Below are 26158 nucleotides of genomic sequence, written 5' to 3'. Positions count from 1 at the left end.
TCTTAGGAAAATCACCTAAGGGAAACCAGGGATCAAACCTGAGTCCTCATGTATATTAATCAGTTTCGTTACCGCTGAGCAACGACAGGAACTCCAAAAGATCTTAACTCTTAGCACCAGGTAACAGTCGTGAGAAACTGGCCATGTGAAGGATTGGCCAGGTATTTGGGAAGCATCTAGGGAACTTCACTCCTCTGAACTTCTCTTTCAAACAACTGGGCTCATTGAAACCAGGCAAAGAATGGATATGGGTTGGTCCATAACTACATGGACCATGAGGCAAAGGTCTAAAAGCTTTTAAAGCACTCCAAAAAATGCATCAATCCAAAGGATTCAGGCAAAGAGACAATAACCTCACAATGAGATTACAACCAGAGACAAGAATATGGAACTGGCTGGCTTAGGAGAGAATAGGCAGAGTTTGGACTTGTTCTATGCAATATGGCACTTACATAGCCATATGGGACTGCCGAATACTTAAAATGTGGCTAGCTCATACTGAGATGCACTGTAACTATAAAATACACACTGGATTTCAAAGACTTGGAACAAAAAAGGGAATGTAAACTATCTCAATTATTTTTACCTAGATTACATTTGGTACAGTATAATATTTAATAATTCTGTTTATGTCGATTGCATTGAAAATGATATACTTTGTATATCTGGGTTAAGTAAACCATATTATTAAAATTGACCTTAGGGAGTTCCCGTTGTGGCACAGGGGAAACAAATCTGACTAGTATCCATTAAAAAGGCAGGTTCGATCCCTGGCCTCGCTCAGTAGGTTAAGGATCTGGCATTGCCGTGAGCTGTGATGTACATCATGGATGGGGCTCGGATCTGGCATTGCTGTGGCTATGGTGTAGGCCAGCAGCTGTAGCTCCGATTTGACCCCTAGCCTGGGAACTTCCATAAGCTGCAGGTATGACCCTCAAAAGCAAAACAAAACAGAACAAAAAAATTGATTTTAACCTCTTTCTATTTTTGTTTATGCAGCTCCTAGAATTTTTTTTAATTTTTTCTTTTTTTCTTTTTTGGCCATGCTGGCACCATGTAGAAGATCCTGGGCCAAGGACTGAACTCACACCACAGCAGCTGCCCAAGCCGCTGCAGGGACAAGTAACAATGCTAGAATCTTAACCCACTGTGTCACAAGAGAACTCCTAGAAAAATTTTAATTGCATATGTGGCTCACATTATCGGGGAATGGTAGTCTAGACTAGACTCTAGGTGATCTCCTGAGATGGGGAAACAGAAGCAAGAGCCTTTTTTTTTTTTTTTTCTAAGGCAGGCAAAATTTCCTGGATCAAACTGGCACCACAGCTGTAACCAGAGCCACAGAAGTGACACCACCAGATCTTTAACCCACTAAGCCATGAGGGAACTCCAAAGCACGGGCCTTTTTATAGGAAACCTGAAGCCTTGCCCTCAATGAAATGTCAAAAGTTAAGAGGAACACCTCTTTCAGAGACAGCTCAGATGAAGTCTCTCTACTCAATTTGCTTGGTGGAAGGTCCTAGCAAGTTTGGGAGAATTCTGAAGGTGAGGAGCCAATTCCCATTTCCCAATTCCCATTCCCAATTTACTCCAGTCAGCCTAGAAATGGACCCATCACAGACTCTAACTAATACACTCCAGTGTCCCCAAGTTCTTTTTTTTGGTGGGGGCGGTGGCGGGGGGGAGTAGTACAGGCCAGATGCATGTGGAAGTTCCCCAGCCAGGGATTGAACCTTGCACCATAGCAGCAACCAGAGCCACAGCAATGACAATACCAGATCCTTAACCCGCTGAGCCACCAGGGATTTCCCACCTTAGGTTACTTGATGAAGGATTAGGTCCAGTTGCATATAACACACAAAGTTCAAAATATCAGTAGCCCGGGGAGTTCCTTTGTGGTGCAGTGGGAAAAACCCAGTGTTGTCACTGTAGCAGCTCAGGCCACTGCTGTGGTGCAGGTTGGATCCCTGGCCCAAGCCGCGGGAGGGCAGCTAAATATATAATGTATACATATACTATTATATATATAATGTATACATATACTATATACAATGTATACATATACTATTTATATAATGTGTACATATACTATTATATATAATGTATACATATACTACATAATGTATACATATACTATCATATATAATGTATACATATACTATCATATATAATGTATACATATACTATCATATAATGTGTACATATACTATCATATATAATGTATACATACACTATCACATATAATGTATACATACACTATCACATATAATGTATACATACACTATCACATATAATATATACATATACTATTATATATATAATGTGTATAAAACAGTAACATAAACAGAACAGATTTATATCTATATGTGTGTGTGTGTATATATATAAATATAAAACAGTAGCACAAACAATCCTGCCTCAGTGGCAACCGAATGATTAGGAATATAGTGGGGAGTTCCCGTCGTGGCGCAGTGGTTAACGAATCCGACTAGGAACCATGAGGTTGCAGGTTCGGTCCCTGCCCTTGCTCAGTGGGTTAACGATCCGGCCTTGTCGTGAGCTGTGGTGTAGGTTGCGGCTCGGATCCCGCGTGGCTGTGGCTCTGGCGTAGGCTGGTGGCTGCAGCTCCGACTCGACCCCTAGCCTGGGAACCTCCATATGCCGCGGGAGCAGCCCAAGAAATGGCAAAAAGACAAAAAAAAAAAAAAGGAGTATATAGTGGTTCTTTAAGCCCCATGTTCGAGCACAGCACAAGTGTCCCAACCAGAGGCTTTATTAGCTCATGTAACCAAACTGAGAGAAGTACAAGGGCAGCTGGCCTCAGAGGTAACTCAGATGCCACTTTTTCTCTGCATTATCTGCATCTTTGCTACCTGCTGAAGTGTGGCGTCTTCTGCTCAGCTGAATTTTTGTCTGCCAAGTCAGATTCCAAGCCTCACATCTACCCCCAGAAAAGAGCTGTACCTTCCTCCCTCTCTCTAGCTAAAAATGTTTAAATTCCATGAGAGGAATATGATTGGTCTGGAGTGCCTCGCATGCCCTGTCCAGTCATCAGGGGGTGAGTCCAGAGAAGGAGGAAGGGGGCTCCAGATGTGGATGGACAAAACAATGCCCATGACAGCCAATATTAGGTGTTAGCTTTGTAGACCTTAGCTCAAATGAGAGGTAAAGATGTAGAAAAAGTTATGGTATATGTAGAAAAAGTTTTTACCCTTTGTTGTGAATTTTTGGCCCCAATTTGATGGTTGTCTTTTAGTTTTAGTTGTTCAATAAACACTGCAAACACTCATTTTGTACTAGACTCCTGTGTCCTTCAGTATCCTTTCTTTAGTCATGGTAACAGTTGATTAGGTTACAGCTTTCACTAAATCCATTTCAGTCCTAAGGATATATACTTCAGCCTTTTGATCGGATTTAAGTATTTCCCAAGTCTTCTCAGTAATAGCTATTCTAGCCACTTTTCCCATCGAGGCCCTTACCAGATGGCTACTGTCAATTAATGAGGGCTCCCTGCTTGTAAACAACAGAAGCCTGCTCAGGTCGGCTTAGCAAAAAGGAAGACAGAACTTAGGCATTTATAAAACTGGCCTTGGAGTTCCCACTGTGGTGCAGCAGGCTAAGGTCCTGGCATCTCTGTGGCAACTTGGGTTTAAAACCCAGGACAGCACAGTGGGTTAAGAATAATATAGTGTTGCTGCAGCTATATTTGGATTTGATCCCTGGCCCGGGAACTTCTATGCCGATGTTGTGGCCAAAAAACAACAACAAAGTAAACTATCCTTAGGAGTTCCCTGGTGCTCAGCTGGTTAAGGACCTGGTGTTGTCACTGCTGTGATATGAGTTCCATCCCTAGCTCTGGAACTTCCACAAAAAAATAAAAACCTGGCCTTAGGAGGGAATGAAAGTGGGGGGCTGTGAGGTACCAAGCCAGACACTTGGGGGGGGTTTTCAGTGTGTGTATCACTCTCTCTTTCTCTCGATGAGGCTACACTGATAGTTCCTGTTTTATTTTACTTTCTCTGCAGATGGAACTTTCTCTGCGTCCATGAGGAAGTTAGCTGCCCCGCACCCCGTCATTCCAAAATGTGTGTGTGCTTCTAGGTAAATTACACAGACTCCCAAGCACCCGTCCCACCCACAGATTCTTGAGTAACTGGCCCACTTGAATCAGGGACCTTCCCTTACTCCAGTCAACTATGGTCAGGGGAACAGAGTCCCAGATGATAAACATGGCCTTGGTCCCAGCTCTGTGTGGGGGCTGGGATTGTGGGTGGGTCCTCAGAGAATACAGATCTTGGGCTGACATCCTTAGAATCTTCCTGAAAACTTCCTGTTCCAGACCCAAGTGTGAAGAGAGTGGCACTCAACACCAAGACCTCTCTGTCCATTTCTTGCTTGACTACCTGTCAACAGCTGGGTTTTTGCTTTTGTTTTCTTTGGCTGTAATTGCCGCATGCAGAAATTCTTGGGCCAGAGATCAAACCCTCAGCAGTGACTTGAGCAGCTGCCAGTGATAACACCAAGTCCTTAACCTGTTGCACCACAAGGGAACTCCTGGCAACAGCTGGTATCTGACAACAGATATCTGACCTGGAAAGCCTCATTCTTTGAGCAGCAGAATGGTTTGTTTAGGTCTCACAAAGATTTGAAGTCTCTAGTATTCCAGGTCCAATGAGGACAGCAAAAGAAAACAGCCTGGTCATTTGACCAACAAGAATCAAGATTTTAATCCTAGGAGTTCTTGCTGTGGCACAACAGGATCAGCCACATTTCAGGAGCCCTGGGACGCAGGTTCGATCCCTGGCCCAGCACAGTGGATTGCAACCATGGCTCAGATCTGATCCCTGGCCTGGGAACTCCATATGCACAGGACAGCCAAAAAAAAAAAAAAAAAGACAGAAATTAAAATCCTAAAGAGCACCGTCTTGGGAGTTCCTATGTGGTACTGTGTGTAAAGAACTTGACTAGTATCCTTGAGGATCTGGGTTCGATCCCTGGCCTCGCTCAGTGGGTTAAGGATCCAGCACCAATGCAAGCTGCAGTACAGGTCACAGGTGCAGTTTGGACCTGGCGTTGCTGTGGCTGTGGCATAGGCAACAGCTGCATCTCCACTTCAACCCCTAGCCCAGGAACTTCCATATGCTTTAGGTGTGGCCATAAAAAGAAAAAACAAAAAACTAAAGAGCACTGTTATTAAAGTGAATTCTCATTTGTATTAACTAACATTACTTGATTTATGATATAACAAGAAGAGACATATGTGGGGAGTTCCCTAGTAGCCTAGTGGTTAAGGACTCAGCATTGTCACTGCTGCGACTTGGGTTCGATCCCTGGCCCAGGAACTTCCACAAGCTGTGGGCAGGACAAAAGAAAGAAAGAGAAGTATTCCATTGTGTATATATACCACATCTTCTGAATCTGTCGATGGACATTTGGGTTGTTTCCATGTCCTGGCTATTGTGAATAGTGCTGCAATGAACATGCGGGTGCATGTGTCTCTTTTAAGTAGAGTTTTGTCCAGATAGATGCCCAAGAGTGGGATTGCGGGGTCATGTGGTAGTTCTATGTATAGATTTCTAAGGTATCTCCAAACTGTTCTCCATGGAATACTACTCAGCCATAAAAAAGAATGACATAATGCCTTTTGCAGCAACATGGTTGGAACTAGAGAATCTCATCCTGAGTGAAATGAGCCAGAAAGACAAAGACAAATACCATATGGTATCACTTATAACTGGAATCTAATATCCAGCACAAATGAACATCTCCTCAGAAAAGAAAATCATGGACTTGGAGAAGAAACTTGTGGCTGCCTGATGGGAGGGGGAGGGAGTGGGAGGGATCGGGAGCTTGGGCTTATCAGACACAACTTAGAATAGATTTAGGGAGTTCCCGTCGTGGCGCAGTGGTTAACGAATCCGACTAGGAACCATGAGGTTGCGGGTTCGGTCCCTGCCCTTGCTCAGTGGGTTAACGATCCGGCGTTGCCGTGAGCTGTGGTGTAGGTTGCAGACGGGGCTCGGATCCCGCGTTGCTGTGGCTCTGGCGTAGGCCAGTGGCTACAGCTCCGATTCAACCCCTGGCCTGGGAACCTCCATATGCCGCGGGAGCGGCCCAAGAAATAGCAACAACAACAACAAAAGAGACAAAAAAAAAAAAAAAGAATAGATTTACAAGGAGATCCTGCTGAATAGCATTGAGAACTTTGTCTAGATACTCATGTTGCAACAGAAGAAAGGGTGGGGGGAAAAATGTAATTGTAATGTATACATGTATCCCCCTTGCTGTACAGTGGGAAAATAAAATAAAGAAAGAAAGAGAGAGAAGAAAGAAAGGAAGGAAGGAAGAAAGAGAAAGAAAGAAAAGAAAGAAGAGACATGTGAAAAAATGCTAGATTTTTATCTCACTCTACAATTTCCCCCTCAGTGAGCCTCTCCATTTGTGTGTGGTTTTAACTGTCATCTCCATAGAATCTATACCACTGCCCTCCCTTTTACATTCAGCTCTGGACATAATTTCTACTTGCACTGGATATTGCTATAAATATTCCAAATTTGTTATGACCAAAACAAAACTCTCTTTTTCCAGAAATTTGCTCTTACCACATTACCAAGCAAGCACTCAATGACATTTCCTTGTAACTACTGCCAAGCTGGGGCCTGGCTGTATCCTTTCCATCTGTCCTCTTTCTCCAAACCCAAAACTATCCCCTTTGGTTAAGTCCTCTTGTGTCTTATCTGGACAATTCCAATGGCCTCTTCACTCACTTCCCTACTTTCTCTCTCCATTCTCCAGTCCATTTTCCTTGCTAGAATCAGATTATTTCATTAAAAACCTAAAACCCAATGTTGGAGTTGCTGCTGTGGCTCAGTGAGTTAAGAACCCGACTAGTATCCATGAGGATGCAGGTTTGATCCCTGGCCTCGCTCACTGGGTTAAGGATCTGACATTGCCACAAGCTGCTATGTAGGTCGAAGATGCAGCTGGGATACTGAGTTGCTGTGGCTGTGGTGTAAGCTGGCAGCCGCCGCTCTGATTCGACCCCTAGCCTGGGAACTTCCATATGCCTCAAGTGTAGCTCTAAAAAAGGAAAGAAAAAAACAAAAACAAAAACTAAACCCAATGTTGTACCCTGCATAAAATACTGATCACCTACTGAGTGAAACCCAAAGCTTCTTAGCAATCAAGACTTTTTAGCTTTTGCTCATCCAGCCTCATCTCCCATCAGGTGCCAGGCATCATACCTCACCTCCTCCTTACACCCTATTAATGTCAATTTCTTATCTTTCCTGAAACAAGCATTCTCCAACCTAGATGTCAGATGTAGATTCCAGGGGAGTTAACAGAAATTACATTCTGTTCATGTGCCATAATGGAGCTTTGCATGAACTAAGGGACCCAGAATAGGAGCAACCACCAGCCTGCATGCTTGGGGAAGAGGAACTTCTAATCAGGTGAGGTCAAGAGGGAGAAGATCAGCAGAAGATATTAAGATGGAAGGAAGATATTAAGATATTAAGATGGAAGCAAGATATTAAGAAGCAAGGGGTTTGCTGAGCATCTCTGCAGAGTAGCAGAGGTTGGGGTGAGGAGGGGAGAGGGAAGCAAGGGAATGGATTGTTCCAGCCCAGCTAAACTGGGGAGAGGGCAGTGGAGCATATTAGGGGAGTGGCTTCAGACAATCTGCAGGACAAAGAGATCCCTCTGGGGAGCAGAAAAAAACCTAAGAAAATGCAAGGCTTTGTCTGTAATTCTGGAGAGAAATACTCTGGGTGAGATGAGAGCTAGGGCACTGAATGCCAAGCTCCTGGGATAGAGTGGGGAGCAGGGGTTCCCAGATAAAATTAATGCATTGGAGTTAATTAAAAAAAAATGGGGGGTATGAAGAAGGAGTTTGGCTTCCTGGATGCAAGATAAGAGTATAATAAAAAGCCTACCTCATTAGATAAAATGTGTCCAGCTTCCAGTTTTGTGCCTGGTGCTTGGCAGGTTTTCAAAAGGGTATAAAGTTGATAAATCATTTCCCAAAGACTGCATGATATGATTCTCAGAAGCGTAGGGTACAAGAGCAGTGAGCTTGCAGATGTGAAAATGGAGTCCCAGAGCTTCCAGTCCCCTCAAGTCAGTTCTGGGTGGGGTTGAGACTCCAGATCCAGATCCGGCCTTTGGCCTGAGGCCTCTATGCCTAGGGAAGTACTTTCAACTAGAAATTCTGGTTTTTGAAATTCTTTGAAGCAGGGAAATCTTGAACTTGCCTTCCCAGAAGGATTCCAAGATAGGAAAGGAAGGCTCGGGATGATGCTAATCACAATGACAATAGCACTACTTAAAGGAAGCCACCCCTGAAAGGGTGATTGGATGTTTGGGGAATTCATTCCGTCGATACCCTGTTGGGGGAGAGGGGGAGAGCTGGAGGGCGCCTTAGAGTCTTAATAAAAAACTCTTAACTTCAGCTAATAGCAATGACAATAGAGGCAAGTGGTGATAGCTTTGGGCACTTAAATGGAAATAGCAATGGGAAGGCCTCTTGGCCGTCTCCATTGTTATATGCTAATGAAGTGGCTTCACACAAACAAAGGCCACTGGGAGATTAGCAAAGGGTGTGGCCTGGTCCCTCACTGAGTCAGAAGTCTGAAGCAGTCCTTTGCTCAGATTTAGAAAGGCTTCCCCTTCCTCGTACAGCTTTGGGACCAGCAGCAAGGCCCTGAGCTTCCTGGACCACAGTGGGTTTGGTTTTTTTTTTTTTAGAAAATGTATATAATCAACTCTAGGGGAGGGGCAGCTGCCGCCTACAGTCCAGCCTGGCAACCAGATTGTTGATTATATATTTTTTCCCTAGTCAAACCAAAAAGACTTGAAAATAATTATTTGTAGTTTCTCACATGCATTGCACTCCAGAAGTTTTCCCTGCTTTTGTTCCTTATGCCTAAGTCTTCCTCAAGCACCCTCAAGCGTGGACTCTGTGGTCCCTGATGGGTTCCCTGCCATCGAAGGCTCGAGTTTGGATGGGAGGTAGGACATGTAGGAAGACAGGAGGCAGAATGTGATCAGGGAGGAACACATAGACAAGTTAAGTACACATTATGGCAGAATAGGACACATGTCACGTGGACCCCACAGCAAGAGCTGCACAGAAGTGGGAGTGAAGGGCTCCTGGAACCAGTGGGGTTCATCTGGGGAGGCTTTACAATGATGTCTCCTGTCACCAGAGAGTCTGTGTCATGGGCTTAAAGTCCTCAGTTTTGTCTGGCCAAATAAAACATAATTCTTATCTTTTGGGCTGTGCATTTTTTTTCAGTTGACAGTTTGTGGGTTTTTTTAATTATTTATTTTCTTTTTATTGCTGCACCTGAGGCATAAGGAAGTTCCCAGGCTAGGTGTCGAATCAGAACTGGAGCTGCCGGTCTACTCCACAGTCACAGCAACATGGGATCTGAGCCACATCTGTGAGCTACCTGCAGCAACACTGAACCCCCATCCTCACGGACACTGTGTTGGGTTCTTAACCCACTGAGCCACAATGGGAACTCATCAGTTGACAGTTTAATGAGCCACAGAGATCTCATCCCTTCTGGGTGATGACTACAGTCACTGGAGGACTTTAAAAAATACAGATTCTCGGAGTTCCTGTCGTGGCTCAGCAGAAACCAATCTGACTAGTATCCATGAGGACGCAGGTTCCATCCCTGTCCTTGCACAGTGGGTAAAGGATCCGACGTTGCCCTGAGCTGTGATGTAGGCTACAGATGTGACGCGGATCCCGAGTTGCTGTGACTGTGGTGTAGGCCAGAGGCTACAGCTCCAATTCGACCTCTAGCCTGGGAATTTCCATATGCTGTGGGTGCAGCCCTAAAAAAATTAAAAAAATAAAAATACAGATTCTCTGACCCCTCCCCCAGAGAATCAGATTTTGTAGTTCCAGGGTGGGTTCTGGAAGTCTAGTAAAAAACAGCAACACAACTATAATAAACCAAACTGCCTTGTGCTTTTTTTTTTTTTTTTTTTTTGGTCTTTTTGCTGTTTCTTGGGCCGCTCCCGCGGCATATGGAGGTTCCCAGGCTATGGGTCCAATCGGAGCTGTAGCCGCCAGCCTACGCCAGAGCCACGGCAACGCAGGATCCGAGCCGTGTCTGCAACCTACACCACAGCTCACGGCAAGGCCGGATCCTTAACCCACTGAGCAAGGGCAGGGACCGAACCCGCAACCTCATGGTTCCTAGTCGGATTCGTTAACCACTGCACCACGACGGGAACTCCTGCCTTGTGCTTTGATGATCAGCCAGGGTTGGAGCCCATGGTGTGGTGGAAGGACGGGCCCAAATGTTGTAACAGAATGGTGTGATAGGGCTCTAAGGGGGTCTAGGGAGGAGCTTATGTTTAAACGAAGAAGTTCACGAGTTCCCGTTGTGGCTCAGTGGTTAACAAATCCGACTAGGAACCATGAGGTTGTGGGTTCAATCCCTGGCCTTGCTCAGTGGGTTAAGGATCCGGCGTTGCCATGAGCTGTGGTGTAGGTTGCAGATGCAGCTCAGATCCCGAGTTGCTGTGGCTCTGGCGCAGGCCGGTGACTACAGCTCCGATTAAACCCCTAGCCTGGGAACCTCCATATGCCGTGGGAGCGGCCTTAGAAAAGACAAAAAGACCAAAAAATAGTAATAATAATAATAATAATAAACTAAGAAGTTCACCTAGTGGAGCAGAAAGAAGGGAAGGCCAGGTCTTGGAAACATGAGGCCAAGGCAAGCTCCTGCCGTGTTTCAGGAGCGGAGGGTGGTCCAAGCTGGTGGAGTACATGGGGAGAAGCGAAGTTGGGGCCAGATTGTAAAGGGTTAGCCTCAAATATTGTGCTAAGGAATCTGGACTTGATTGTGGAGAGACTGGAAAAGTGGAGAAGGTTGCTTTTGTGCACACTTACATTTTGATAGGATAGTGTAAGTTCTGTAGCCATTGTAAAAATTCAATTATTCTTTCCTTCTCTCTTGGATAAATGAATGAATGATTCAGAATGCAAGTGAATCTAAGTCAATCAGTATGTTTAGGGCAGAAATATAAAGCTGGTCTTACAACCATCTCTCACTTGTTCTACTGAAAAAGCTTTTTGTAACTGGACTCCTTGCTTCAGTCTTGCCCATCTCAGATTGGTCCTCCTCTCTTGCTTCTAAGAGGTATCTCTCTAAAGTGCTTGTCTCATCCTGCTTAAAACTGTGGCCTCTACATTATAATAAAGTTTCATCTTAGCTCAGGGTACATAGGCACTCATGGACTGGTATCTTCTTACTTATAATAGTTAGGGTTTTTTGTTTGTTTGTTCTGGTTTATGTAAACTAATTTATGTTAATTTAAAAAAAAAAAAAGTTGACTTGGTGCAAGGAATACGGGTGCAGGCGGGACACCCAAGAGAAGTGACTGATCAACTTGACTTCAGAAAGTTGTGTTCCAGGGAGTTCGCTTCGTGACTCAGCAGTTAACAAATCTGACTAGGATCCATGAGGATGGGGGTTCAATCCCTGGCCTCGCTCAGTGGGTTAAGGATCTGGCATTGCCGTGAGCTGTGGTGTAGGTCGCAGACTTGGCTTGGATCCTGCGTTGCTATGGCTCTAGTGTAGCCGGCTCCTACAGCTCTGATTAGACCCCTAGCCTGGGAACCTCCATATGCTGAGGGAGCAGCCCTAGAAAAGGCAAAAAGACCCCCCCCCCAAAAAAAAGAAGAAAGTTCTATTCTATAACTTTGTGCCCATGTCTTTGGTTTTTAAGTTCTTCCTTAATTAAAAAATGTATTTAGGAATTCCCACTGTGGTGCAGTGGGTTAAGGATTCGGTGTTGCTACAGCTGTGCCACAGCTACTGCTCTGATTCAGTCCCTGACCTGGGAACTTCCATATGCCATGGGTGTGGCCCAAAAAAATGTATTGGATAAAATAGTAATACATTCGTATTGTGGAAAACTTCAAACAACATGTAAGTCCAGAGAAGAAAGTTGAGTTAATTTTCACATGCCCCCCACTTCCAGTCCCTAGAGGTAACTACAGTTGAGTGCAGCTCTTTCCTGCCTATCTTCTATACATCTATATATGTCTATATATTTACACTACAAATACCTAATTTTTGGTTTTTCCAAAATACAATTTTACCATATGTACTTTAATCCAGCTTGCTTTTATGTCACTTAATATTACATTTCTTAGGGGTTTTTTTTTGTAGGGGGATTGGGCATTTTTCTAAATTTCTTAGACATTTAAATTATTTTGGAAATGTCCAACTTCATCTCTGTGAGCAAATACATTTTTCTTTCTCTTTTTGGCTGCTCCTGAGCCACGTGGAAGTATCCCGGCCAGGAGTTGAACCAGAGCCAAAGCATCAACCCAAGCTGCTATAGTGATAGCACCAGATCCCAAACCCACTGCACCAACTAAAAAACTCCAAATAAATTTTAAAATGTATGTTTCCATACTTGATTTAGGAAAGATGATCAGGGCCCCTCTACCTGGAGGTATAGACTAATCTGTCTTTAGTGCCCAGAGAGAGATGGCAGAGAGAGCACAGGGCAATATCCTTGGGACTGTTATAAATTTTGGTCAATCCTTAGCTAGTATTTCTTAAGTTGCTTAATAGTTACCCTTTTTTTTTTTTTTAGAACCACACCTATAGCATATGGAGGTTCCCAGGCTAGGGGTCCAATTGGAGCTACAGCTGCCAGCCTACACCGCAGCCACAGCAACACAGGATCTGAGCGCCGTCTGCGACCTACAGCTCATGGCAACACCGGATCCTTAACCCACTGAGCAAGGCCAGGGATTGAACCCTCATCATCATGGATCCTAGTCGGGTTCCTTAACCACTGAACACGAATGGAACTCCATTAAGTTGCTTAATATTTACCTTTTAAAAAACTAGTTATCATCTGCCATCTGTTATCTCTTCAGTTAATTTTCCAAAGGCCTGGGCAAACTCAGTCCTCAGATTTTTCAAATTTGAATGATTTCTGGTGCCTAAACATATCCAAATTCTGGGACAAGCTGGATCATTAACCCACTGCGCCACAGCAGGAACTCCAGATCTCCACGTTCCTATCATCTGAAGTCTCACAGGCCTGAACCTCCCTCAAGTTCTTAAACATCAATAATCGCTTCTCGGGAGTTCCCGTCATGGCTCAGCAGAAACGAATCTGACTAGCATCCATGAGGACGTAGGTTCGATTGGCGGCTACAGCTCCGATTAGACCCCTGGGCTGGGAATCTCCATATACCTTGGGTGTGGCCCTAAAACGACAAAATAATGACAATAATAATAATCTTCTCTCTTAGGAGCCCCCAAACCTTTATCTGCTTCTCCCTGACAAGAATTCTCTAGGGCATGTGTGACCTCATCTTCCAGGACTCCTCAGACCTCAGACCTCTGGGATTTCTAACGTGGGAGCCAATACACACGAAGGGTCCTCAGGCATTCATGCCGATTCTCCTCCCATTTGGGTCATTTCTGCCTTTCCAAAGCTTCTTAAACAGGTTGTATTGCTCAAACTGAATACTATAGACTAGAAACTTATAAACAACTGAAATTTATTCTTCACAGGTCTGGAAGCTGGAAGCCCAAGATCAGGGTGCCAGTAGGATTAGGTCCTGGTAAGGACCCTCTTCTGGCCTGCAGATTTTTTTCCTTTTTTAGGGCTACACCTTCAACATTTGTAAGTTCCCAGGCTAGGGGTGGAATCAGAGCTGCAGCTCCCAGCCTACAACACAGCCACAGCAACGCCCGATCTTAGCTGCGTCTGCTACCTACGCCACAGCTCATGGCAGTGCCAGATCTTTAACCCAGTGAGTGAGGCCAGGAACTGAACCTGCATCCTCATGAATACTAGTCGGGTTTGTAACCCACTGAGCCATATCGGAAACTCGGGTTGCAGACTTCCTGGTGCAACTTCACATGGCACGAAGAGGGCTAGAGAGCTCTCTGTGGTCTTTTTATAATCCCATCATGAATGTTCCACTCTTGTGACCTAATTAACTGTCAAAGACCCCCAGCTTCTATCACCATCACATTGTGAGTTAGGATTACAACATATGAATTTTGTGGGAACAAAAACATTCAGTCTATAACACCAAGATAAAAGAGAATGGAACTTAATACAACGAATTCTAATTTACCCTTTGTCTTTTCATATATGTCTCTGTTGAATTTAAAGAGAAATCTTGTAGGCAGCATGGCTGCCCATGGTCTATTGTCAGCTCTACAGGTCCAGAAACTTCATATATTTATGCCAACCTAGCTTATAGGAGACTGCTACAAAAATTAAGACGCCAGTATATTTAATTATTTTTTATGGCCACACCTGTAGCATATGTAAGTTCCTGGGCCAGAGACTATCTGAACTACAGCTGTGACTTATGTAGCACCTGTGGCAACACTGGACCCTTTGTGCTGGGCTGAGGATCAAACCCATGCCTCCACTGCAACCTGAGCCACCACAGCGGGAACTCGTATCCTTCTTACTTAATACAAATATAGCCGCGTCAGTGCCCCATTGCCTCTATGCCCTATAGCTTTAGGTCAAACTCCTTAGCCTGGCATTTAAGGCCTTTACAATCTGGCTTTGAACCAAGTTTCCAGTTGGTTCTCATGTATCACGCATGTACCTCCTATATGCTGCTCTCGCTGTGTGAAATGTCCTTTTTGACTCTACCAGGCCAAGATTTTTTTCTTTCTTAATTGATAGTCCAGATCAAATATCACTTTCTCTCAAAGCCTTCTCTTACCAGCCCTGCTCCTACAGCAGATCATATTAATTGCTACCAATTCAGGGTGATTATGGCTTTTATCTTATTAGATTATAACTCATCATATACAAATTGCCTGCCTCTTCCATTGGATAGTGAAGTCCTTGAGGATCAGAAATCTATTTCATCTATCAAGGTAACCCAGAGTATAGCACGAGTTTAATTGATACTAAACTCAATAAATGTTGAACTGAATTGAACTTCTGCAGTTGTATTTTCTGCAGTTATTTCCTTTCCTAAGTTCTCATAAAAGTTAATTTTGAAAATGTCAGCCTGTCTCAGCTGTCTTTAGAGGAAAGGAGGAGAAGGGCGTTTGTTCAAGCAGAGTCTAGGGAAAAGCACATCCCTGGGGACCAGGAAATACTGCTGTGGAAATACAAGTGAGGGACCCCACCGAGAGGAAAAAAAGCAGCGAGAGAGGGGGCAGGCCAAATGACAACTCTGTCTTTTCACCAGGAAATTGCCTTTTGAGATGTCTTCTTTCCGCAAATCTGGAGATTTCTGGATGTTGTAAAGGGAGGGCCCTGCTCCTCTGTGTCCTCTCTGGGTAGAGTCACCTCTGTGTTTGTGTGCAGCAGGTGGAGGACGGTTTCCTAATTGGGACCTGTCTCAGGTGGGATAAGAAGATGCAATAGGGAGTTCCCGTCATGACTCAGAGGAAAGGAAACTGACTGGCATCCATGAGGACGCAGGTTCATTCCCCACCCTCACTCAGTGAGTTAGGGATCCGGCGTTTCCATGAGCTGTGGTGTAGGTCGCAGACACAGCTCAGATCCCGTGTTGCTGTGGCTGTGGCATAGGCTGGCAGCTGTAGCTCTGATTTGACCCCCTAGCCTGGGAAGCTCCATATGCCTGAAGGTGCGGCCCTAAAAAGACAAAAGACAAAAAAAAAAAAAAAAAAAATGCAATACAAGAGAGCTGGTTCATGATTGTCCAACATCCCAGCATCCCCCTTCCAGCTAATTAGAAGGTAAGTGAGATATTGTGGGCAGATGCGATGCAACAGATCCCGTAAAACAGGGAAGAACAGATCTTGTGAGACAGAGAAGTGACAAACGGCCACCAGAAGCATTCATCCAGCCGGAATTTGTTCTGGTGTTTCCTAATTTCATTCCCATGTGACTCTTAAACCTTTTCTTTGCTTGTCCAACACTCCTCTCCCCTCCTCCGAGTCTAAAGTCCCTGCAAACCCTTCAGATCTTCCCTGGAGAGGGAACTGGGAGCTGATGGTGGAGAAAAGCCGGGGGGCCCCCAGCTTTCCCTTAGAATCTGCGTGGTGTTTACCAAGGCCTCAGCCTTGAAGTCATTTGTGGCGCTCTCTGCTTTACTGAAGAAAAATGGATTTTGCGTCAATTCCTGATTCCTGTTTAAATATTTAGTTTAATCAGCACAGGCCCAAGTGCCTTTTCCATTTCCCCTGGTGCCTGGGAGCCATGCTGACACCAGCATCATAAATAATGCATCAGATCCCAGCAACATGCCAGTGGCTGAGAGTCACTCCATCCTTCCACTCTCAGGGCTTGCCCTCTGCTGTAGCTGCTTTGGAAGAAGCTGGGCTACAGTGGAGATGTGAACTCTGAGCCTCGAAGGCTTCACCTTAAAGCTCCTCCTGGAGGCACTGATTGTGACAAGCAAGCTGTCTTCACTCCAGCCCAGGTCTGAGAGACCTCGTAGGGGTGTGAATGTGTGTATGTTGGTGGGGAGAGTGGGAGGAATAGGAAGAGATGGGAACAGCAACCCCATGAGAGTCTTCAAACTCAGCCTTGGAGGTTGTTCTGACCTGATGGGAGACTTCAGACCACCTCTAGAAAGGGTCTAACCTAGGTTCTGTGTGAGTGTGGAGCAGAGGCAAGGGATATCAGGTAAAAGGAGGCAGCTGAATTCAAGGGCACAGGAAGAAAGTCTGTGAAATGCTGGAACCTTCTTTCCTGCTTCCATCTCTAGAATTCTGGCTTCTAATATGGGCTCCACCCTCTATTCCAAGAATACTAAAACAGAAGCCAGTGGGGGTGGGTGGGTACAGGGGTGGTTGGAGGGGAGTCAGTGTTTCCAGGGGACGGACACTTAGTCTCCCCTTATAGAAAAGCAACCCATTGGTTGCAATCCTGTAAGACAGGTCCTGGGTGTCCTTTTCCAAAACCTCAAAAAGGTTAAACTACCTCCAGGTGCCCTCTCTTTGGAGCCAGGTCCTCCGTGCTCTGATCTGCATAATTAAATGGGAAACACTGCGTTAGTTGCCACTAATAACACGGTCCAGGCCTGGCATCATAAAAGAAGCTCCTTGGGGCAGCTCTATGCTACTTGTGCTTTTTTCCTCCAAAACTTTGCAGAGATAAAAGGAAACATAAACAACTATTTATTTACCCAGGAGTTCAAAGTTTCGCTTTGAGCCCTCCAACACTTTCTGTCCTTTTTGAAATCAAGAGTGCAAATAAAATTCCCTTAGTCTCTTTTAGAAAGGGCAGCAGCAACAAACCTATGGATAAAGATAAAAGGAGCTGAAGAAAAGAGCAAACTCTAGTCTCCATCCCTCAGTCAGGTGAAGGGGGAGAGGTTGGGGCATTTCATGAGCCCCCCCCCTCTGCTGTTGGAGTCATTTACACCTTAGAACATCTAAGGCAAGAACCCTACCAATTTGTTTCGAGTTGCCTAGGGTTTGGACAGTCAGGGTCCACCAAAAGAAAAGACAGCAGGGGAGTTCCCACTGTGACTTGGCAGGTTAAGAATCCTATTGAAGATGCAGTTTAGATCCCTGGCCTTGCTGTGGGTTAAGGATCCTGCATTGCTGCAAGCTGTGGTGTAGGTCACAGATACAGCTCAGATCTGGTGTTGCTGTGGCTGTGGTGTAGGCCTGCAGCTGCAGGTCCAATTCTACCCCTAGCCTGGGAACTTCCTTATGCTGCAGGTGCAGCTATTAAAAAAAATAGAAGGAGTTCCCGTCATGGCGCAGTGGTTAACGAATCCGACTAGGAACCATGAGGTTGCGGGTTCGATCCCCGACCTTGCTCAGTGGGTTAATGATCCGGCGTTGCCGTGAGCTGTGGTGTAGGTTGCAGACGTGGCTCAGACGTTGCTGTGGCTCTGGCGTAGGCCGGTGGCTAAGGCTCCAATTGGACCCCTAGCCTGGGAACCTCCATATGCTGTGGGAGTGGCCCAAGAAATGGCAAAAAAAAAAAAAAAAAAAGAAGAGGAAAGAAAGAAAAAAGAAAGGAAGAAAGGAAGGAAGGGAAAGAAAAGGCGGCGGGGGAGTTGAACTCTAAAGACCACCATCTTGGAATTCCTGTCCCTTGTGGTGAAGCTGAAACAAATCTGACTAGGAACAATGAGGTTTCGGGCCTTGCTCAGTGGGTTAAGGAATTGGCATTGCAGTGAACTGTGGTGTAGGTCACAGACTCGGCTCAGATCTTGCATTGCTGTGGCTGTGGTGTAGGCCAGCAACTGTAGCTCCAATTCAACCTTACCCTGGGAACCTCCATATGCAGTGGGTGCGGCCCTAAAAAGAAAAATAAATAAAGGCCACCATCTTGCCAAATCCAGGGGTTGATTGGTAGCTCTGATTTGTCACACTTGGACCTCTCCCTTTTTCACTTGGCTTTTGGGAGCTCTACCCCTCAGGTTTTTTTCCCTAGCTTCTTCATCACTTCCTCAGTCCCATTAAAATCACCTCAGGATTTTTTTTTTTCAACTGAAAATCAGGATCTCTGAAGGTGGGGCCTGGGTATTATTACAGCAGTTTCCTTGGTGCAGCCAGGTGCAGAAATGACCTCTGCCCTCAATGCTGGCTTGGCCCAGGGCTTGGGCTTCTACCCACTTTTCCATATGCTCTCCCTATGATCTGACCAGTCCCCAGCTTCGTGGACTATCTATAGAGTGGGAACTCCCAGATTTGCATTTTTAGCCTGGGCCTCTCAGCTGAGCTCCAGAGCTCAGATCCAGTTATCTATTTCACACCTCCAAACAAATACCTACAAGCATCTGGAAGCACTAATGTCCATTGATTTTTGTCCTCTCATCTCCTACATCCAATCCTTCAGAGCTATGGGCTCTATCTTAGAAGTATATCTCCATGGAGTTCCCATTGTGGCTTAGTGTGTTAAAAACCTGACTACGGAGTTCCCGTCATGGCGTGGTGGTTAATGAATCCAACTAGGAACCATGAGATCGTGGGTTCGGTCCCTGCCCTTGCTCAGTGGGTTAAGGATCCGGCATTGCCGTGAGCTGTGGTGTAGGTAGCAGACGCGGCCCGGATCCTTTGTTGCTGTGGCTCTGGTGTAGGCTGGCAGCTACAGCTCCGATAGCCTGGGAATCTCCATGTGCCGCAGAAGCAGCCCTAGAAATGGCAAAAAGACAAAAAAAAAAAAGACAAAAAAAAAAAAACCTGACTAGTATCCATGAGGATGCAGGTTAGATCCCTGGCCTCGATCAGTTGGTTAAGGTTCTCATGTTGCCACAAGCTGCAGCACAGGTCACAGACAAGGCTCAGATTTGTGTTGCCGTGGCTGGGCTGTAGGCTGGCTGCTACAGCTCTGATTCAACCTAGCCTGGGAACTTCCATATGCCGTAGGTACGGCCCTAAAAAGACCCCCCAAAAATTTTTGCACTGTCATTTTAGTCCAAGCCTTTGTTATCTCTCTATTTTTGAGGAACGTTAGCTTCCTAATAAGTCTCTGAGTTTACATTCCCCACAAACCCATCCTCTGTGCAGCAGCCCAAGTGATTTTTGGTGTTTTTCTTTTTTAAACTTTTAAGAGGCTTTATTTCAGACCCTGATATTATACACAGCATCACGTATAACCAGGAAACTTTGAGATGAAAAAATGCAGTAAGTGGCTCATATTCATGGAATTCACTCGTTTTACCCTATGACCGAGAGGTGGGTCACATGAAAGAAAGGTGAATGGCCTGTGGAAAACCAAGTTACAGTATTAGGAGTGAGGGGGAACTATGGCTTACAAGGATGTTGTCTAGCATGTTTTAGTACAGGATTTAAAAAGGTAGCCAGGGAGTTCCTGTCTTGGTGCAGCGGAAACAAACCCGACTAGGAATCATGAGGTTGTGGGTTCAATCCCTGGCCTTGCTCAGTGGGTTAAGGATCCGGTGTTGCCCTGAGCTGTGGTGTAGGCTGCAGATGCGGCTTGGTTCTGGCATTGCTGTGGTTGTCGCGTAGGCCAGTGGCTACAGCTCCGATTAGGCCCCTAGTCTGGGATCCTCCATATGCCGTGGGTTCCTAAAAAGACAAAAAATAAATAAATAAAAATAAAAAGGTAGCCAGTCTATGCTGCCATTTTTCTCACAGACATTGCACACAGGTCTCAGAACCACAGTTTGAGTTGGAAAGGGTCTTTTCCACTATGACATCAAAAGAAACACAGGAGTTTTTTTTTTCTATCACAATAAACTTTGGATTGATGAGTTTTGAATTCCTTGTGCCCAGAGAACAGTCTTTTTTTTTTTTGTCTTTTTGTCTTTTCTAGGGCCCCACCCTGAGCATATGGAGGTTCCCAGGCTAGGGGTTGAATCAGAGCTGCAGCCGCCAGCATCTGCCAGAGCCACAGCAACTCCAGATCCAAGCCATGTCTGTGACCTATACCACAGCTCACGGCAATGCCAGATCCTTAACCCACTGAGCGAGGCCAGGGGTCGAACCCGAAACACTGTTCTTAGTTGGAATCCTTTAGCTGTGACACGATGGGAACTCTCTAGGTGAATTTTTTTTTTTTTTTTTTGGCTGCATCCTCTGCATGTGGAAGTTCCTGGACCAGGGATTGAACCTGTGTCACAGCTGTGATTTGAGCCACAGCAATGACAATACTGGACCCTTAACCCACTGTACCACCAGGGAACTCCAGGCTTATCTCCATTTGGGGAGTTTGTGCCTGCTGTTCTCTTGTCCTATATGTTGCTCCCCACGTGTCCCAGGGTTCACTCCATCCTATCATTAGGTCTCTTTTTTCATTCTTTACTATGTCCAAGAGGCCTTCCCTGACCACCATCATCACTTTTTGTTTCCTTATTCTGATTTACTTTCTGTAGAACACTTATCCTTGTGTACTAGCATATCTATCGATTGATTTACTTGCTCATTGTCTGTCTTCTCCACTGGAATACAAGCTCCAGGGGGACAGGTTCTTTGTCAATCTCCTTCACTGCTGTGTTCTCAATGCCTTTAACAGTGCTCATTACATATTTGTTGAATGGAAAGGGCATTTTTGTAAACAAGCCTTATACCCTTCGTAGCCACCATTCCCCCGCTTGCCCCCCTACCTCTCAAGAAGCATTGATTGGGATTTGAGGAGCCAGAGCCCTTCCTGACAAAGAAACCCAATTAAGGGGTTAATTGGTACATTACTTTATGGGCAATCTGCTGTTGCTCATGGGAATGTGTGATATCCCACAGGTGTGCTGGGGAAGCAAAAACTGGGGGATGCTTCCACTGGCCCTTAGCGGAGGGGCATAGCGTCTGGGTGTTCTTTTCACTTAGTGCTAAGTTAACTATGTCGGCAAGAAGGAGAGACAAACTGAGACGAGATAAACTGAGCTCTGCCTAAAGGGTTTGAGCAGGTCTTCCAAGGAGTGGTGTTGGGCCCCTTTTTCTCTGTGCTTCTCTCTTTAATCTTTTATGTTGCTTCCATGTCCCTTGTTCTCAGCCTATAGTGCTCATTGTTTTCTGGCTGAATCTATGTTTACGTGAAATCAAGGGGTGGTTACCATCTGTATTAGTTTCCTAGGGCTGCTGTAACAAATGACCGCAACTTGGGTGGCTTCAAACAACAGAAGCTGCCCACAGTTCTGAAGGCCAGAAGCCAGAAACAAAGGTGCCAGTGAAGTTGATTGTTTCTGGGGCCATGCTTCCCCCCAGTGTCTGGTAGTTGCTGGCGATCTTCGGCATTGCTTGGACTATAGCTCCTGACAGCAATCTCTGTCTCTACCTCCACACGCCTTCTCCTCTGCACTCTGTGCCCTTTCTTCTGTCTCACACAAGGACAGTTGGAGGATGTAGGACCAACCCTAACTCAGGATGATCTTATCTCCATATCCTTAATTTCATCTGCAAATCCCCTTTTACTAAATAAGGTCACATTCACAGGTTCAAGGTGGACATATGTTTTGGGGGACCACCATTCAACCCACTCTACCACCTTAGAGACAAGAGGGTGAGGTAGGAAATAGGCAGATGTGCTTTTTTTCGGCTGTGTTCCTTCCCTTCTCTTGTTCTTTTCATCCCCCACTCCTTCCCCCCCACCCCGCGCCCCAGCTGCTTTTTCCATGCTGGGAGCAGAACTCTCTATCTTTAGCTGAGAATTTTGCCTGTGGGATGGTCAGCGCTGGGCATTCCCCCCTTTGTCGTCACCATCTGTCTTGGTCAGTGACTTACGTGGCTCTCTGCCCATGCCCTGCCTGTTTGCATATTTGGACCTGGACTCTGATCTCCTGAACCCAGACCGGCTAAACCTGTTTTCTTCCAGGTTGAAGGACTCAGGGAACCTGCTTCTTCCCCTGAGGCCAGGGTTTGGTTTACTTCGCAGACAAGACAGACCAGACTCTGCACTGATGGTGACACAGAAGTGGGTCTTTCTAGCCTAGGTCTTTCCAACTCCAGGCCTATTTCCCACCTCTTTCCCAAAGAGAATACATATACCTGCATGTTTTCAAAGGCACCATGAATACAACCTGTCTACAACTGAACCAGTCAACCACCCCTCTCCCCCAACTTGCCTCCCCTCCTGTACTTTCTACTTATTGAATCACACCTCTCTCCACCCAGCTGCTCAGAACTGGATGCTACCTTTTTACTCCAAGCTTCCCCAAAGGCACCCAATCCTGTGGCTCCCCCTCCCTAAGTCTCTCTCAAGCCCATCTACATCACTCAGAGCCCACTGCCTCTACCCTAGGTCACATGATTCCTTTTTATCCACCTGCCAACTGATCTCGTGGCCTGGACTCTCCACCCTCTCCAATCCACTCTCTTTGCTGCTGCCTGAGTTATTCCTTCAAACACTTCCTCTTATATCCTTTCAACACTTCCCAATTGCCTCTTATGATTCTTTTTCCTGACCCCACATCCTAAACTGTTCAGCTACCTTCCATTCAAATCCACAGCGCTCTAGCACTCCATCCGCCAAAAAAGGGAAGGATTTAGATGAATTAGGTCACCCTTCCAGGGGCTGATCTCTGACCACATTGTGACTTCCTGTCCCTTTTCCGGTACCTGAAGGCAAAGTAGTCACTAGAGAAGGAACCTCTTTATGGATGCAACAAAATGGCTGGGTTAGCGCCCCTTCGAGGGCATGAGAGACCCGTGGAATCCTAAAACACACACTTCCAAAAATCAAGACCTTCCAGGACTGGTCCTGGGTTACATGTTTTTAGCACAAGGCATCAATGGGAGGAGAAGCACCATGGCTGGAGAAGCTGAGAAACTCTGACTTGGGTTTCCTTTCCCTTAGGGGCTCCATTGCTTTGATTTTTGCAGTCACATGCTAATCTTCTCCTGGGATATAGTCACCTGCTTGTAAAACCCAGGACCACCTTGGAAGAGCTGAGACAGGTCTTTTTCCAGAAGAGCTTTGCTAAATAACCACATAAGGTAATGAAAGAAAAGGGGCAGAGAGCGCGCGCGCGTGCGAGAGAGAACAAATCAAAGAAAATACAAAGGACAAGACACCATACTTTATCCAAAGACCGTCTGGTTTCAGATTAATTACATTCTAGACCCCCAGGCTTCTTTCTTGAGTTCAATATCACAAAGCTCTCAGACAGGCCAGGCTTATTCTTTTTTTTTTTGGCACGATAAAAACTCTATTCCGATGTTGAGACAAAACCTAACTCTGTCTCATCTATAGCTTTCTTGTAGCATCTCCTTTTTTTCAGCTATGCTGTGGGAAGCTGGGGATGACATAGCGAACATTCTGGGCCCTTTGGCAATCCCTTATCATGGTTCTTTAATCACAACAGCCATGCCAGGAAATTTTACACATGGGAAGGCTGGATTTTCTCTGGGATTTCTGGTATGATCTGAGGACACTTCCTCCTTAAGAAGGAGGATGGCGACAATAGAGAGACAGGACCTAGTAAGTAAAGCTTAACACGTGCCCAACACTCTGTATAGTTCAGTTTCGCACAAGCCTTTGCCATAGGTGTTAATTACTAGTTATAATTTGTAGAGCTTGAGGATCAGAGGCGTTAAGCAACTTGCTTAAGGTCTTAAAGCTGAACAGACAAACTAGGAGTGAAGTTTGGGCTGGTTGATAACAAGGTTGTGATCTGAACCATGCAGCCTGAGGAGGTAGAAGTACTTTCATTTTATTTGGAAGTACAGACTTTTCCACTTTTCTATTTGGTTGCTGTTGTTGTTTTTCAATCTGCATATATTTGCAGAACCTCCTTACATGCATACTTCTTTGATATTAGGAGGTCTAAACATTTCACAAAGTCCCTGCTTTCAACTCTGCAACTGGTTCTCTATTGGAGCCCATCATTCATGGGCACTTATGCTTTCAGATATTGAACACCTATTATGCAGCTGCTGGCGGTGAAAGAGGTTAAGTACACAGAATCTAGAAAAAGGAAAGAGTCTGGGTTCTGCCACCATTGTCGTTGTTACTTCCTGCTACTTACTCCTCCCCCTACACTCTCAAGTCTCTAGGCCTTTCACGGAGAATCGTGCTTCTAGACAAGGCTGTTTCTAATGGGAGCAGGTAAGTATGGATGGAGGGGGTTTTCTTGGCACTTTTTGCCCACTTATTATGGTTAATACCTAGTAGGGCACTCCAAACTGGGGGAATGAGACAGGCAGACACGGAACTAAGAGAAATACAGTAATATTTTGAAGAGGAAAAAATTGCTCATTTACTTAAAAAATTGGAGTTCCCTCATGGCTCAGTGGGTTAAGGATTCAGCATTGTCACTGCTGAGGTTCAGGTCGTTGCTGTGGCATGGGCTTTAATTGCTGGCCCTGGGAATTTCTGCATGGTGCAGCCAAAAAAAAAAAAAAAAAGGGAAAACCCCTTATTAGAGGTTGCACTCTATTATTCCTTTGCAGCTAATGGGTTCCAGGTGGCCTTTTCACGTGGCGAAATTCTTCCTGGTTTAGGAATTCTAGACCCAAGGAAAGGGCTGAATTATCCCAATACTGCTGCCAGTTTTATGGTTTGACTCCAGCTAAATTTTTCAACCTACTTATGTGTCAGCTCAGAGAGTGATTTCAGATAAGTCACAATATGTTTTCTGTGGCATCTCCAGTAAAAGGATTATGATAAATAACAGCTATGCAGTGTGCACTACAAAACACTTTTGCTTTTTTTCTCTAGGTCAAAAGAGCTGACAGAGGATCACAATTTGACTCGTGGTATACAACTTTTAGAAATCTGAAACTTCCTGGAGTTAAAAAAAAAAAAAAAAAAGCAGCGGACACCTGTTATGTGCATAGTGTTCTATGCTGAATGGTTTACAAAGCATTTTAAGGTATTATCACAGCTGATCTTTACCCCACATGTGAAATGGAATTAGGGTCCTCATTTTTGAAAAAACTTGGGTCACAGTCAATTAAGGTAATTCAGGCAAAGGTGCTTTATTTTTTATTCTATTTTTTACTTTCCCTCAGCTATTTAGAAAATTTTTTCACCTCAATAATTTGTGATAATGGACCATCACAACTCCCATCACCAGACAAACAAAACACAATCTTCTTTTCTGGGGATACTCCCCATCCCTGCCCAGACCCCAAATGGAGTTAACAACACACAGCTGTAAATCACCAGAAACTCCAAACAACCCACAACAGTAAGGGATCATCTTCATGTTTATTATACAACAATGTCTGGGAGTAGTTTGGAACCGATTGGCTTCTCTAAGGAAAGTTGTTTGTGTTCATTTGGGGGAGAGCCAGCTCAGAGTCAACTCTATTTGGTTCTTTGTTTCTGTGAAGGTATGAAGGCTGAGAAAACAAGCGGTTGTCTAGAGAATTCACATGGGAAAATAATAACTTAAAAAGCTTTAGGCACTAACTAGTTAACGACCCATCAACAGCAAACTGATAGGCCTACCTCTTCCTTTAGGGGGTCGTGGTGATGGTGAACTGTAGGACCCTGTTCCCTTAAGGGCAAAGGAAGCCCCCCTCATCTAATGGTCTCTTCTCTCAGCCGGGCAGCTCTGCTTATAGGGCCTGTCTAGAGGCAAGGCCTCCAAGTATGGGGGAATGGGTTCTTTTCAGCCTGGTTTTGGGGTCAGACCTGCCAGTGCAGTTAGGGTGGTCTTGGAAGGTGGACAATTTTTCTAGCCTTGTCCCCAGCTAGGTCTCTGCCCCAGAAGGTGCAGGCACCTGGGGTCCCTCTGGCTCCAGGGCCTGAAGGATCCAGGCCTGCCTTACTAACACCACCACGAGGAAGG

At 45.3% G+C, this 26158-nt stretch overlaps 1 protein-coding gene across 10 annotated transcripts in view; it reads left to right on the top strand.

Moving 5' to 3' along the window:
* The window catches only part of MTA3 (metastasis associated 1 family member 3), a 229338-nt gene that overhangs the window by 20580 nt on the left and 182600 nt on the right, over positions 1 to 26158 (top strand). For 2 of the 10 annotated variants that reach the window (XM_085019425.1, XM_085019421.1), the window contains exons 1-2: positions 24378 to 24468; positions 25081 to 25234. The exons of 5 other annotated variants lie outside the window; for them this stretch is intronic. The gene's annotated coding sequence lies outside the window, so the exon portion shown is untranslated. Of the gene's footprint in view, positions 1 to 22269; positions 23358 to 24377; positions 24469 to 25080; positions 25235 to 26158 lie in introns of those variants that run through there. 3 more of the 10 variants (XM_085019426.1, XM_085019432.1, XM_085019433.1) reach the window with 2 other exon arrangements.

Source organism: Sus scrofa, chromosome 3 (assembly GCF_054392235.1).
Source record: "Sus scrofa isolate SSC_HxYL_T2T_F1_AM1 chromosome 3, Sscrofa_HxYL_maternal_Yorkshire_Landrace_v2.0, whole genome shotgun sequence".
NCBI lineage: Eukaryota > Metazoa > Chordata > Mammalia > Artiodactyla > Suidae > Sus > Sus scrofa.
The sequence above is the reverse complement of the archived record's forward strand: the minus strand, read 5'-3'. Positions and strand labels throughout refer to the sequence as shown.